At 39.7% G+C, this 13,607-nt stretch overlaps 1 non-coding gene across 1 annotated transcript; it reads right to left on the minus strand.

Moving 5' to 3' along the window:
* Positions 1-12,309: 12,309 nt before the first annotated feature.
* Positions 12,310-12,400, minus strand: LOC112582421. The gene has a single exon (XR_003106959.1). It is a non-coding gene; the product is annotated as a small nucleolar RNA SNORD86 (small nucleolar RNA).
* Positions 12,401-13,607: the final 1,207 nt, after the last annotated feature.

The raw sequence follows: 13,607 nt of genomic DNA on the forward strand, positions 1-13,607 counted from the left end.
TCTGTTATTCTACTATTTGTTGCCTCCAGAGTTTTTTTTAATTTCACTTATTGCATTATTCATTATATATTGACTCTTTTTTATTTCTTCTAAGTCCTTGTTAAACCTTTCTTGCATCTTCTCAATCCTTGCCTCCAGGCTATTTATCTGTGATTCCATTTTAATTTCAAGATTTTGGATCAACTTCACTATCATTATTCGGAATTCTTTATCAGGTAGATTTCCTATCTCTTCCTCTTTGGTTTGGTTTGGTGGGCATTTATCCTGTTCCTTTATCTGCTGGGTATTCCTCTGTCTCTTCATCTTGTTTAAATTGCTGAGTTTGGGGTGTCCTTTCTGTATTCTGGCAGTTTGTGGAATTCTCTTTATTGTGGCATTTCCTCGCTGTGTGTAGGTTTGTACAGGTGGCTTGTCAAGGTTTCCTGGTTAGGGAAGCTTGTGTCAATGTTCTGGTGGATGGAGCTGTATTTCTTCTCTCTGGAGTGTAATGAAATGTCCAGTAATGAGTTATGAGATGTCTATGGTTTTGGGGTGACTTTGGGCAGCCTGTATCTGGAAGCTCAGGGCTGTGTTCCTTTGTTGCTGGAGAATTTGCTTGGTATGTCTTGCCCTGGAACTTGTTGGCCCTTGTGTGGTGCTTGGTTTCAGTGTCGGTATGGAGGCGTTTGATGAGCTCCTGTCAATTAATGTTCCTTGGAGTCAGGAGTTCCCTGGAGTCAGGGTTTGGACTTAAGCCTCCTACTTCCAGTTATCGGTCTTATTTTTACAGTAGTTTCAAAACTTCTCCTTCTATACAGCACCATTGATAAAACATCTACATTAAAGATGAAAAGTTTCTCTACTGTGAGGGTCACTCAGAGAGGTTCACAGCGTTACATGGAGAAGAGAAGAGGGAGGAGGGAGTTAGAGGTGACCCAAATGAGATGAGGTGGAATCAATAGTGGAGAGAGTGGGCTAGCCAGTAGTCACTTCCTTATGTGCACTCCACAACTGGACCACTCAGAGATGTTCACGGAGTTATACAGAGAAGAGAAGAAGGAGGCAGGAGACAGAGGTGGCCAGAAGGATAAAAGGGGGAAATGAAAAGGAGGGAGACAGATCCAGCCAGTAATCAGTTCCCTAAGTGTTCTCCACCGTCTGGAACACACAGAAATTCACAGAGTTGGGTAGAGTAGAGAGGGATTAGGGAGGCGATACAAGCGACCTGGTGGAGAAAACAGAGAGTCCAAAGGGAGAGAGAGCAGTCAAGCCAGTAATCTCGTTCCCTAGTGAAAACTGGGTCCTGAAGATTGGGTTCTTAAAGGTACAAAATTGGTAACAAATACATAAAAGCAAAAATTAAAAATCTAGAGTAGAGTCTGGAATTTAAAAAATGCGATGTTAATGAAAAGAAGAAGGAAAAGAGAGAAAAAACGAACAAAGAAAAACAAACAAGGTTGCGAAAATTATAAAGAATCTACAGGTACAAAATTGATAACTAATACCAAAAAGCAAAAATTAAAAATCTAGAGTAGAGTTTGGAATTTCAAAAATACGTTAAAAAAAAAAGAAGAAGAAAAATAAAGAGAGAAAACAAACAAACCAACAAAAACAATGTCACAAAAATTATAAAGAAAATACAGGTACAAAATTGATATCAAATACCAAAAAGCATAAATTAAAAATCTTGAGTAGAGTTTGGAATTGCAGATATACGATGTTATATAAAAGAAGAAGAGAAAGAAACAGAGGAAAAAAAAAAAAAAGAAAAAAAAAGTCACAGAAATTATAAAAAAAAACTATAGGTACAAAATTGATAACATATACCTAAAGGCTAAAATTAAAAATCTAGAGTAGAGTTTGGAATTTCAAAAATACAATGTTAAAGAAAAGAAGAAAAGGAAAAAAAAAACATAGTCAAAAAATTATAAAATATATATATGAAGTTTGCTGAAGAAGGAAAAAAAAAGAAAAAAATAGTGTCTTTTTTTTTTGCAAAGTAATAGGTTATAAATGTGAAAATTAAAGGACAATAGAGGCCTTAAAATTTTTTTAAAAAAATAAAAAAAAAAAGAAAGAAAGATTGATCGTAAAAATAGTACAAATATATCTAGGTCTTTCTCTGGTTTTGTTGTGAATATTGTGGTTTCAGTTCATTTTTGGCTAGTTCCTTGGTCCGACTTATATTTCTCAAGATCTATAGGCCCCTTCCTATGTAGTTGATGCTAACCACAGGGCTTTAATCTATGGCCTGTAGCTTCCAAGGCGTTTCCCTCTGTTATAGCTTCTTCTGTTTGCTGGTCTCTTCAGTGTCTGGTTTCCGCCCTGACACAAAGGGGACAGTGGAGGACACTTTTTTTATTTTTATTTAGGCTCACTTGTTCAGTCATGCTGTGGGGAGGGAGGGAGGGATGCTGCAAACAAATAACACTGGCATGCGCTCGCAGTGCCTCAGCCACACTGGGTCTGCCCCCGCTCATGGCACGTGTAGCCTCCCTGCCCACACTGCTCAGGCTCTAGGTTGTCCTGCCGGGAACAATCAGAGGCCGGCCCTGGGCTGACCTCCCAGGTCCAAGCCACTCAGGTTCAGGCACTCGGGTAGTCCTCAGAGGCGCAGACTCGGTTGGGCCTGCGTTTTGTGCTCTTCCCAGGTCCTAGCAGCTCAGGTGATGAAGTGTTTGGCGAGCGCCAATGCTGAGACTTATCGCCTCCCCGCCACTCGGTTATCTGGGTGTAAAACCGGCACACCTTCTCAGGCAGATGTTGACCGTCCAGACCCCCAAGAAGTTTTAGTTAGCAAAGAAGCCTGCTTACAGTTTTATAGATAGTGTCTCTCTGGGGCTGCGATTACCTCCTTCTGGCTCTGGCTGCCTGTCACCGGAGGGGGAAGGTCTGCAGCCGGCTATCTCTGTTCAGTCCTTTGTTCCTTGCGCGGGCCTGGTTGTGTCTTAGGTTAGGGCTGGCTTTTTTCCTGGTAGATATCCCACAGTCTGGTTTGCTAGCCCAAATTATTTCGCTCAGATAGCACTCAGGACATTCCGGCCAGATTCTTACTCTAAGCGATGCAGCCCACGCCTCTCTTCCCTGCCCAGCCCCCACTTGCTAATGGAGTGTGCAGGCGTCTGCGCTGCTTCTCAGCTTGGGGAGTTACCGTAGGGCTCGCAATCTGTGATTTTTAATTGTTTATTTATTTTTTTCTCCCTGTTATGTTACCCTCTGTGCTTCCAAAGCTTGGCACAGATTCTGCAGTGAGAAGGTTTCCTGGTGTTTGGAAACTTCTCTCTTTTTAAGACTCCCTTCCCGGGACAGAACTCTGTCCCTCCCTCTATTGTCTCTTGTTTTGTCTTTTATATTTTTTTCCTACCTCCTTTCGAAGAGTTGGGTTGCTTTTCTGGGTGCCTGATGTCCTCTGCCGGCATTCAGAAGTTGTTTTGTGGAATTTACTCGACATTTAAATGCTCTTTTGATAAATTTGTGGGGGAGAAAGTGTTTTCCCTGTCCTACTCCTCCGCCATCTTCTCTCCTCAAATATCTTGTCATTCCCTTCCCTTTTGTCTTCTTCTGGGATCCCTATGATTCTAGTGTTTTTACAGTTAATGTACCTGCACCTGAGGCTGCTGGAACTAAGTTCCTTTCTTTTCTTTGATCTCTGATACTGTCCTCATTTATTTTTATTATTATTTTTTTCTTTATTCTGCTCTGGTTCAGCTATTTCCATCATTCTAGCTTCCAGCTCACTTATCCGTTTTTTTCTGCCTCAGTTACTCTGCTACTGGTTCCCTCTAGTGTATTTTTAATCTCAGTTATTGCATTGTTCACTCTTGATTGTTAACTATTTACTTCTGCTAGGTCCCTGTTAAAAATTTCTTGCATCTTCTCAATCCATGCCTCCAGTCTATTTATTTGTGCCCCTACTTTATTTTCAAGATTTTAGATCATCTTTATCATTACTCTGAATTCTTTTGCAGGTTTTTTTTTTTTTTTTTTTGTCATGTGGGTTTTTACTATATTCCTTCATTTGCTGTATATTTCTCTGTCTTTTCATTTTGTTTAATTTACTTTGTTTGTGGTCTCCTTTCTGCAGGCTGGAAAGTCATATTTCCTCTTAATTGTAGGGTCTGATCCCCCATGAGTGGATTTGGACCAGTGTCTTGTGAAGGTTTCATCATTCATGAGATTTGTGCCTGTATTTTGGTGGATGAAGCTGGATCTTGTCTCTCTGAATGGCAGTGTCATGTCCAGGAGTGTGTTTTAGGGTATGTATGGATTTGTTATGGCTTTGGACAGCCTCTCTGCTAACATGCAGGATTGTGTTCCTGTTTTTCTAAAGTCGTGGCATCTTCACTGGAGTTTGCTGGCCTTTGAGTGGGGCTCAGTCTTAGTGTTGAGCCTTTGGGAGTGCTTTCATCGATTAAAGATACCTAGGATTAGGAGTTCTCTGGTGGTTCAAAGTCCTGGACTCAGGTTTCCCACCTCAGGCATTCAGTGCCAGCCCTTTACTGTAGCACCAAGACTTTACAAGCCACACAGCACAGAAGACAAAACCCCAAGACTGTTGGATAAAACAACACGCAACAGCCCAGAACACCCAGAGAAATGCACACCAAAGTCATCCAATATTTCTAGGATGGTCTCTGAACCTGTTTGGGAAAGCGTGAGTTCTGCTTAATCTCAAATCTGTCCTTATTCCAGCTTGTACTCACTCCCAAAGTTCACATTTGCTCCTAACATCCAGTCTCAGTCTAATTTGGGGTATTTAATCTTCTGCACCTGTGGCTGCTGGAACTAATTTACTTTCTTTTCTTTTGTCACACAGCTCCTGGTGTTCCACTTTGGTTTTGGCCTGACTCTGCTTGTATGCTGCCCTCAGGTGACTGTTCCCTGCTAAGACATAAGGGGGAAAAAAACAAGGCTTATTAAGGCTCCCTTGCTCAGTCAGGCTGGGGAGAGGGAAGGGTATGGCAGCCACAAAACTTGCACAAGTATAAAACTATGAGATGTTGTTACAGTGTGAGACAGGTAGTATTCTCTCCAGAGGAATTGATCTCAAATCATGTATTCCTAGGAAGAGCCAAGCTGCTTAGGCTCCCAGCAAGGTGTGGGCAATAACCTGTGCTTGCTTGCAGCTTGGTGGTAGCTTCCACCTCTGGGGTCAGGACCTCATCAGTGGTATTTTGTCTGCTGCCTCAGGCAATTTCCCAAGTTTTAGCAGTGGCTGTGCCTTGTTTCCCATTCTAAGATCGTTAAATCCTTTAATTCCACCTTCTGGGGTTCTGACCACTTTTGGAAATGGCCAGTGGAATGCAAAGAATTAGAGCGTCCCAGCAACAATGACCTCTTGCCCTTCTGTGATGCCCAGTCTTTCCTCTGGTCTCCCTCAGCTGTTGCAGTAGCCTTCTCATGGTATACTCACAGCAGCCAAACCCTGTCCTCTCCCTGGGTTCCTACACCCACATCTGAGCCTCGGCACCCTGAGCATGAACACAAAGATCTTGTATTGCCATTTTGTTATTTATTTATTTTGGTCTGTTTGATAGTTCTCTTGTTCCTGTCTTCTCCAGTTATATTTCTTTGCGGTTTGATGACATAGTTGTACTGTGTGCTTTGATTCTCTTCTTTTTACCTTTTTTGTATCTAGTGTATTTTTTGTTACTATGAATTTCCCATCAAATATTTTGGTTATAGTAGTTTGCCTTAAGCAAATAAAAGTGGCTTAGATCACATATAGAAACTCTACACTTTATTTTGCTCCACAAACTTAATGTAATTAATATTAGATTTTAGCTTTTTATACATATTTTGTTTCTACTAACAAATTTCTATGATTATCCTGATTCTTACTGCTTTTGTCTGGTACTTATATTTTCATATAATTTCATTTTGTTTTTATTTGTTTGTTTGTTTACATATTTTTTTTTATTTCAAATAGAACTTCCTTAAGCATTTATTGTAAGGAAATCCTGTGTTTGTGTAGGTGTGTTCTCATTCATGTCCAACTATTTGGGTTCCCATGGACTGTAACCCATCAGGTTCCTCTGTCCATGGGATTTTCCAGGCAAGAATACTGGAGTGGGCTGACATTTCCTTCTCCAGGGGATCTTCCTAAGTCAGGGATTGAACCTGTGTCTTTTGTGTCTCTTGCGTCGGCAGGCAGAATCTTTACCACTGTACCACCTGGGAAGTCCATAAGGCAAGTCTAATGGTGATAAATCCCCCTTAGTTTTTTTTTTTTTTTTTCCCTTTCTGGAAAAGTCTTAACCTGTCTTTTATTCATGAAGTACAGTTTTTTTCAGGAAAAGCATTATCTCTCTTTTTTTTTTTTTTAATAAAAAATAAACTTTTATGGATACATTTCCTGGTTGTAAAACTTGGGGAAAAAGTAGAATGAGGCAAAATACATTCTGTGTTACAAGTCAGAAGGTAAGGTATTCTTTTTGGCTGTCTTTCAGTACATCCCACTCTCTCTTGTCCTGCAATACTTTCGCTCGAAATCCAAACAAGTTATTTTTCTTGTAATGTTTTCATTTTTTTTTTTCCTTTGTCTTTGACTTACGATAACTGGATTATAATGTGTTTTGGGGTAGACTTCTTTGAGTTCATTCAATCTGTTTAGAGATTTTTGTACTTAATTAATCAAGATATCAATGTCTCTGCCTAGAATTGTGAAGTTCTCAGACATTGTTTTTTTTTTTTTCTTTCTTTCTTTTTTTTTAATTTTATTTTATTTTTAAACTTTACATAATTGTATTAGTTTTGCCAAATATCAAAATGAATCCGCCACAGGTATACATGTGTTCCCCATCCTGAACCCTCCTCCCTCCTCCCTCCCCATTCCATCCCTCTGGGTCGTCCCAGTGCACCAGCCCCAAGCATCCAGTATCATGCATCGAACCTGGACTGGCAACTCGTTTCATACATGATATTTTACATGTTTCAATGCCATTCTCCCAAATCTTCCCACCCTTTCCCTCTCTCTCAGAGTCCATAAAACTGTTCTATACATCAGTGTCTCTTTTGCTGTCTCATACACAGGGTTATTGTTACCATCTTTCTAAATTCCATATATATGCATTAATATACTGTATTGGTGTTTTTCTTTCTGGCTTACTTCACTCTGTATAATAGACTCCAGTTTCATCCACCTCATTAGAACTGATTCAAATATATTCTTTTTAATGGCTGAGTAATACTCCATTGTGTATATGTACCACAGCTTTCTTATCCATTCATCTGTTGATGGACATCTAGGTTGCTTCCATGTTCTGGCTATTATAAACAGTGCTGCGATGAACATTGGGGTACACGTGTCTCTTTCCCTTCTGGTTTCCTCAGTGTGTATGCCCAGCAGTGGGATTGCTGGATCATAAGGCAGTTCTATTTCCAGTTTTTTAAGGAATCTCCACACTGTTCTCCATAGTGGCTGTACTAGTTTGCATTCCCACCAACAGTGTAAGAGGGTTCCCTTTTCTCCACACCCTCTCCAGCATTTATGACTTGTAGACTTTTGGATCGCAGCCATTCTGACTGGTGTGAAATGGTACCTCATAGTGGTTTTGATTTGCATTTCTCTGATAATGAGTGATGTTGAGCATCTTTTCATGTGTTTGTGAGCCATCTGTATGTCTTCTTTGGAGAAATGTCTATTTAGTTCTTTGGCCCATTTTTTGATTGGGTCATTTATTTTTCTGGAGTTGAGCTGTAGGAGTTGCTTGTATATTCTCGAGATTAGTTGTTTGTCAGTTGCTTCATTTGCTATTATCTTCTCGCATTCTGAAGGCTGCCTTTTCACCTTGCTAATAGTTTCCTTTGATGTGCAGAAGGTTTTAAGGTTAATTAGGTCCCATTTGTTTATTTTTGCTTTTATTTCCAATATTCTGGGAGGTGGGTCATAGAGGATCCTGCTGTGATGTATGTCAGAGAGTGTTTTGCCTATGTTCTCCTCTAGGAGTCTTATAGTTTCTGGTCTTATGTTTAGATCTTTAATCCATTTTGAGTTTATTTTTGTGTATGGTGTTAGAAAGTGTTCTAGTTTCATTCTTTTACAAGTGGTTGACCAGATTTCCCAGCACCACTTGTTAAAGAGATTGTCTTTAATCCATTGTATATTCTTGCCTCCTTTGTCAAAGATAAGGTGTCCATATGTGCGTGGACTTATCTCTGGGCTTTCTATTTTGTTCCATTGATCTATATTTCTGTCTTTGTGCCAGTACCATACTGTCTTGATAACTGTGGCTTTGTAGTAGAGCCTGAAGTCAGGTAGGTTGATTCCTCCAGTTCCATTCTTCTTTCACAAGATCGCTTTGGCTATTCGAGGTTTTTTGTATTTCCATACAAATTGGGAAATTATTTGTTCTAGCTCTGTGAAGAATGCTGTTGGTAGTTTGATAGGGATTGCATTGAATCTATAGATTGCTTTGGATAGTATACTCATTTTCACTATATTGATTCTTCCAATCCATGAACATGGTATATTTCTCCATCTGTTAGTGTCCTCTTTGATTTCTTTCACCAGTGTTTTATAGTTTTCTATATATAGGTCTTTAGTTTCTTTAGGTAGATATATTCCTAAGTATTTTATTCTTTCCGTTGCAATGGTGAATGGAATAGTTTCCTTAATTTCTCTTTCTGTTTTTTCATAATTAGTGTATAGGAATGCAAGTGATTTCTGTGCATTGATTTTATATCCTGCAACTTTACTATAGTCATTGATTAGTTCTAGTAATTTTCTGGTGGAGTCTTTAGGGTTTTCTATGTAGAGGATCATGTCATCTGCAAACAGTGAGAGCTTTACTTCTTCTTTTCTAATTTGGATTCCTTTTATTTCTTTTTCTGCTCGGATTGCTGTGGCCAAAACTTCCAAAACTATGTTGAATAGTAATGGTGAAAGTGGGCACCCTTGTCAGACATTGTTTTTAAATAAACTTTCAGTCCCATTGTCTTTTTCTCCTTCTTGTATCCCCTTTATGCACATAGTACTACACTCTATGATGTTGCATAAATTTTGCATTTATTCCTCACTTTTTTTTTTTTTTTAATCATTTTGGCTTCTGTGACTGGATAATTTGAAATGGCCTGTCTTCGAGTTAGCTGATTCTTACTTCTATATGACTGAGTCTAGTATTGAGATTTCTATTTTATTTTTCAGTTCAGTCACTATATCCTTCTATTTAAGAATTTTTTAATGGCTTCTATTTATTAATTATGGCTTCCTTAGTGGCTCAATTGTAAAGAATCCACCTGCCACTGCAGGGGATGCTGGTTTGATCTATAAGTCAGGAAGATCACCTGGAGGAGGAAATAGCAACCTGCTCCAGTGTACTTGCCTGGGAAACCCCATGGACAGAGGAGCCTGGTGGGCTACAGTCCAGGAGATCACAAAAAAAAAGTTGGACATGACTTAGTGACTAAACAGCAACAATTTCCTTATTAAATTTCTCATTTTGTTCATGTATTTTCTTCTTGATTTTATTTAATCTCTGTCCTGTTGTATTGGGTTGGTCAAAACGTTCTATCATTTTTTAAAGTAAAAATAAAAGACACATTTTTCATTTTCACCAAGAACTTTAATGAACAACATAGTCACCATTTTCTTCCACTACTTTCTGCCATTTTTCAGGCAACTTTATAATTTCATTTTCCCTAAACTTTTTATCTTTTTGAACAAAGAACTCTTCCAGGTGCTTTTTACAGTCTTCCAGGGAATGCAGTCCGAAAGGGAATCAGTCCTGAATGTTCATTGGAAGGACTGATGTTGAAGCTGAAACTCCAGTACTTTGGCCACGTGATGTGAAGAGCTGACTCATTTGAACAGACCCTGATGCTGGAAAAAATTGAAGGCAGGAGGAGAAGGGGACAACAGAGGATAAGATGGTTGGATGTCATCACCAACATAATGGACATAGGTTTGGGTAAACTCCTGGAGTTGGTGATGGACAGGGAGGCCTGGCATGCTGTAGTCCATGGGGTCACAAAGAGTCAGACACGACTGAGCGACTGAACTTAACTGATTGAGGGAATGCATTTTTTTTTTTTTTCCATTAAGAGAATGTTGTAAAGTCCAAAATAAATGGGCATCTGAAGCTGCAATGTTTGGTGAGTATGGTGGATGAATCAGAACTTCCCAGCCAAACTGTAACCATTTTTGCTTGGTCATAGCATTAAATTGATGGAAAATTATGCATTTTATGTTAATTAATTCTGAATGGTTTTCATCAAGTGCTACTTTCAGTGTGTCTAATTGGGAGCAGCAGTGCTGCTGCTGTGGCTAAGTCGCTTCAGTCGTGTCTGACTCTGTGTGACCCCATAGATGGCAGCCCACCAGGCTCCACCGTCCCTGGGATTCTCCAGGTAAGAACAATGGAGTGGGTTGCCATTTCCTTCTCTAATGCAGGAAAGTGAAAAGTGAAAGTGAAGTCGCTCAGTCGTGTCTGACTCTTCGCGATCCCATGGACTGCAGTCCACCAGGCTTCTCGGTCCATGGGATTTTCCAGTCAAGAGTGCTGGAGTGGGGTGCCATTGCCTTCTCCAAATTTGGAGCAGTACTTGCAATTGATTGGTTTTATGGAAAAAGGTCATAATAGAAGACTCTCTTCCAATCCCACTATATACATATCATTCAACTTTGGCCTATGGTGTGGTTGGCAGTGGTTCATTTCACTTGTCCCACAATTTATTCCATCCCACATTATTATACACTATCCACTTTTCATCACCCATTGCAATTTATTTTAAAAATGAAATGCTTTTGTTATGTTTAAGGAACAAATTGTATGCAGAAATGCCATCAAGAAGGTTTCTTTTTTATTTTATTTTTTTCCACTTAACTTGTGTGGAACCCAAACATCAAAGCAATGAATATAACCAAGCTGGTGCAAATAATTTTCAACACTTGATTTGGATATTTTGAGTATGTTGGCCATCTCCTGATTGATACATAATTGATTGTTCTCAAGTAATACCTCAATTTGATCACTAACTTAAATGGTCTACCAATTGTGAAGCATTGTTCAGTGAGAAATCTCCAGTATTAAACTTTGCAAACTACTTTTGACATGTTAGTTCAGTCACGGCACCTTCTCCATAAACTGCACAAATCTTTTTTTTTTTTTTTTTTTTTTGCATTTCAGTTGCATTCTTTCCTTTCTTGAAACAATAAAGCATATTATGCCAAAAATGTTGCTTTTTCCTTCCATCTTCAATATTAAAATTCTACATAAAAGCTAACAAATTTGAATAGGATTTTTAGTGCAAATTGACATGACAGTTGTCACAATACTATCTAATCATATTTTGTTTTAATTTATGTATTTATTTTAATTGGAGGATACTGTTTTGAATGAAGTTAAAGACAACCAAGTGCTACTAGAGCCATCTTACTGAATGAAACAATGAAAATTTTGGTCAACCCAATAGTTCACTGAGCTTCTTCAAGGTAGTTGTTTTTTGTTTGATTATTTTTATTTTTATTGGGCTCTAGAAAATGTGTTGGGAAATATCTCCCCAAGTTAAAGAGAGATGTCCATTCTAATATTCCTGGGATAGCTTTGAGAGCTTTTTCTTTTTCTTGGAGCTGCTGCTGTCTCTGGCAGTAACCTTTTCAGTTCCACTACTCAGTAACTTCTCCTTGAAAGACAATTTCTTCTTTTAATTGGGGACCCTCTGGTTTCCTGACTCTTCAGAGTCACTAACTGGTTCCTTTTCGGGGAAAGATTTCTTCCTCTTGGGAAGATTCCACTGTCAGCTGTCTCTTCAAGATTACTACTAACTAGCTCCTCCTTTGAAAAATATTTTTTTTCTGCAGTTTGGAAAAGGAGGCATATGGGTCTTCCATCCTCCTGAGAATCCTTCTGGGGCTTTTTCTTTTTCATTTTTGGGGTCTTTCACTTGTCTCCTCACACTCCTTTGGGGCACTACTGCTTTCTGAAGATGCCAGGGAAACTGAAGCCAGCCTTTTCTTTTCCGTCTTCAAGCATTTCCTCTACTGTTTCTCTAGCTTCCTAGTAATCTTAGCTGCTGCTTCAACTGCCTGAATCATTGCTTCCTTCAAGACATCCAGATTCTTTTGTGGAATCTTTCCAGTCTCACAGAAGGACAGACACTCCTCAACATGTTATCAAAGCTTTTCCCCAAATACACTGGTGGGTGTACATCAGAGAAGCAATCAATTTGTGAGGTAATACTGCATTTGTTTGCCAGGTATTGGTAAATGTAGGCTTTGTTCTTGGTAGCTGCTTAGTCAATGAAAGTAGAATGGAAAATGAGTTCAGATTTTGGGGTGTTACCCATTGTCTTCAAGGCTCTGGAAATTTGGTCTCTTTGCTGGGCCCAGAGAATCACTCAGACACCAGGATTGGCCTTCACCACCATTGCAGAGGGCAGTATAGGTCAGAGAGAAGGTAACTGTTTTGAATCCATTGTTAATCAGTTCATGGATCTCCATTTCTTTAAGGTCAGTTACTAGAGCTTTCTTAGTTACCTTTGATGGTATGTTTGTCTTACTCTGTATGATCTGTGTAGTTTTGCTTGGATATCAATACACTGGCAGGTGCAGACAACTTTTTCAGTCTTTAAAGACTGATTTTTACATGTAAAGGTCTGCTGGGCCCCTAAACTAACAAGACTACTTCTAGGATCACAGTTGAGTTGAGTTGGAGCCAAGCAACAGTTGCACTGCTGAGTCCACAATTTGGTGTGTAATGGTTGGACCTGCTACCAAGGGTATAGGTGGTGTGACTTCTGTCAGATGTCCTGGCAGATAGGACTGCCTCTCGGGCTTTGGTCTCAGATCAGATCAGTCACTCAGTCATGTCCGACTCTTTGCGACCCCATGAATCACAGCATGTCAGGCCTCCCTGTCCATCACCAACTCCTGGAGTTCACACAGACTCATGTCTATCGAGTCAGTGATGCCATCCAGGCATCTCATCCTCTGTCGTCCCCTTCTCCTCCTGCCCCCAATCCCTCCCAGCATCAGAGTCTTTTCCAATGAGTCAACTCTTAGCATGAGGTGTCCAAAGTATTGGAGTTTCAGCTTTAGCATCATTCCTTCCAAAGAAATCCCAGGGCTGATCTCCTTCAGAATGGACTGGTTGGATCTCCTTGCAGTCCAAGGGACTTTCAAGAGTCTTCTCCAACACCACAGTTCAAAAGCATCAATTCTTCGGTGCTCAGCCTTCTTCACAGTCCAACTCTCACATCCATTCATGACCACACGAAAAACCATAGCCTTGACTAGATGAACCTTTGTTCGCAAAGTAATGTCTCTGCTTTTGAATATGCTATCTAGGTTGGTCATAACTTTCCTTCCAAGGAGTAAGCGTCTTTTAATTTCATGGCTGCAGTCGCCATCTGTAGTGATTTTGGAGCCCAGAAAAATAAAGGCTGACAGTGTTTCCACTGTTTCCCCATCTATTTCCCATGTGGTGGGAGTGGTGGAAGTGGTGGGATTGGATGCCATGATCTTCGTTTTCTGAATGTTGAGCTTTAAGCCAACTTTTTCAGTCTCCACTTTCACTTTCATCAAGAGGCTTTTGAGTTCCTCTTCACTTTCTGCCATAAGGGTGGTGTCATCTGCATATCTGAGGTTATTGATATTTCTCCCGACAATCTTGATTCCAGCTTGTGTTTCT

This window comes from Bubalus bubalis, chromosome X, assembly GCF_019923935.1.
Source record: "Bubalus bubalis isolate 160015118507 breed Murrah chromosome X, NDDB_SH_1, whole genome shotgun sequence".
NCBI classification, from domain to species: Eukaryota; Metazoa; Chordata; class Mammalia; order Artiodactyla; family Bovidae; genus Bubalus; species Bubalus bubalis.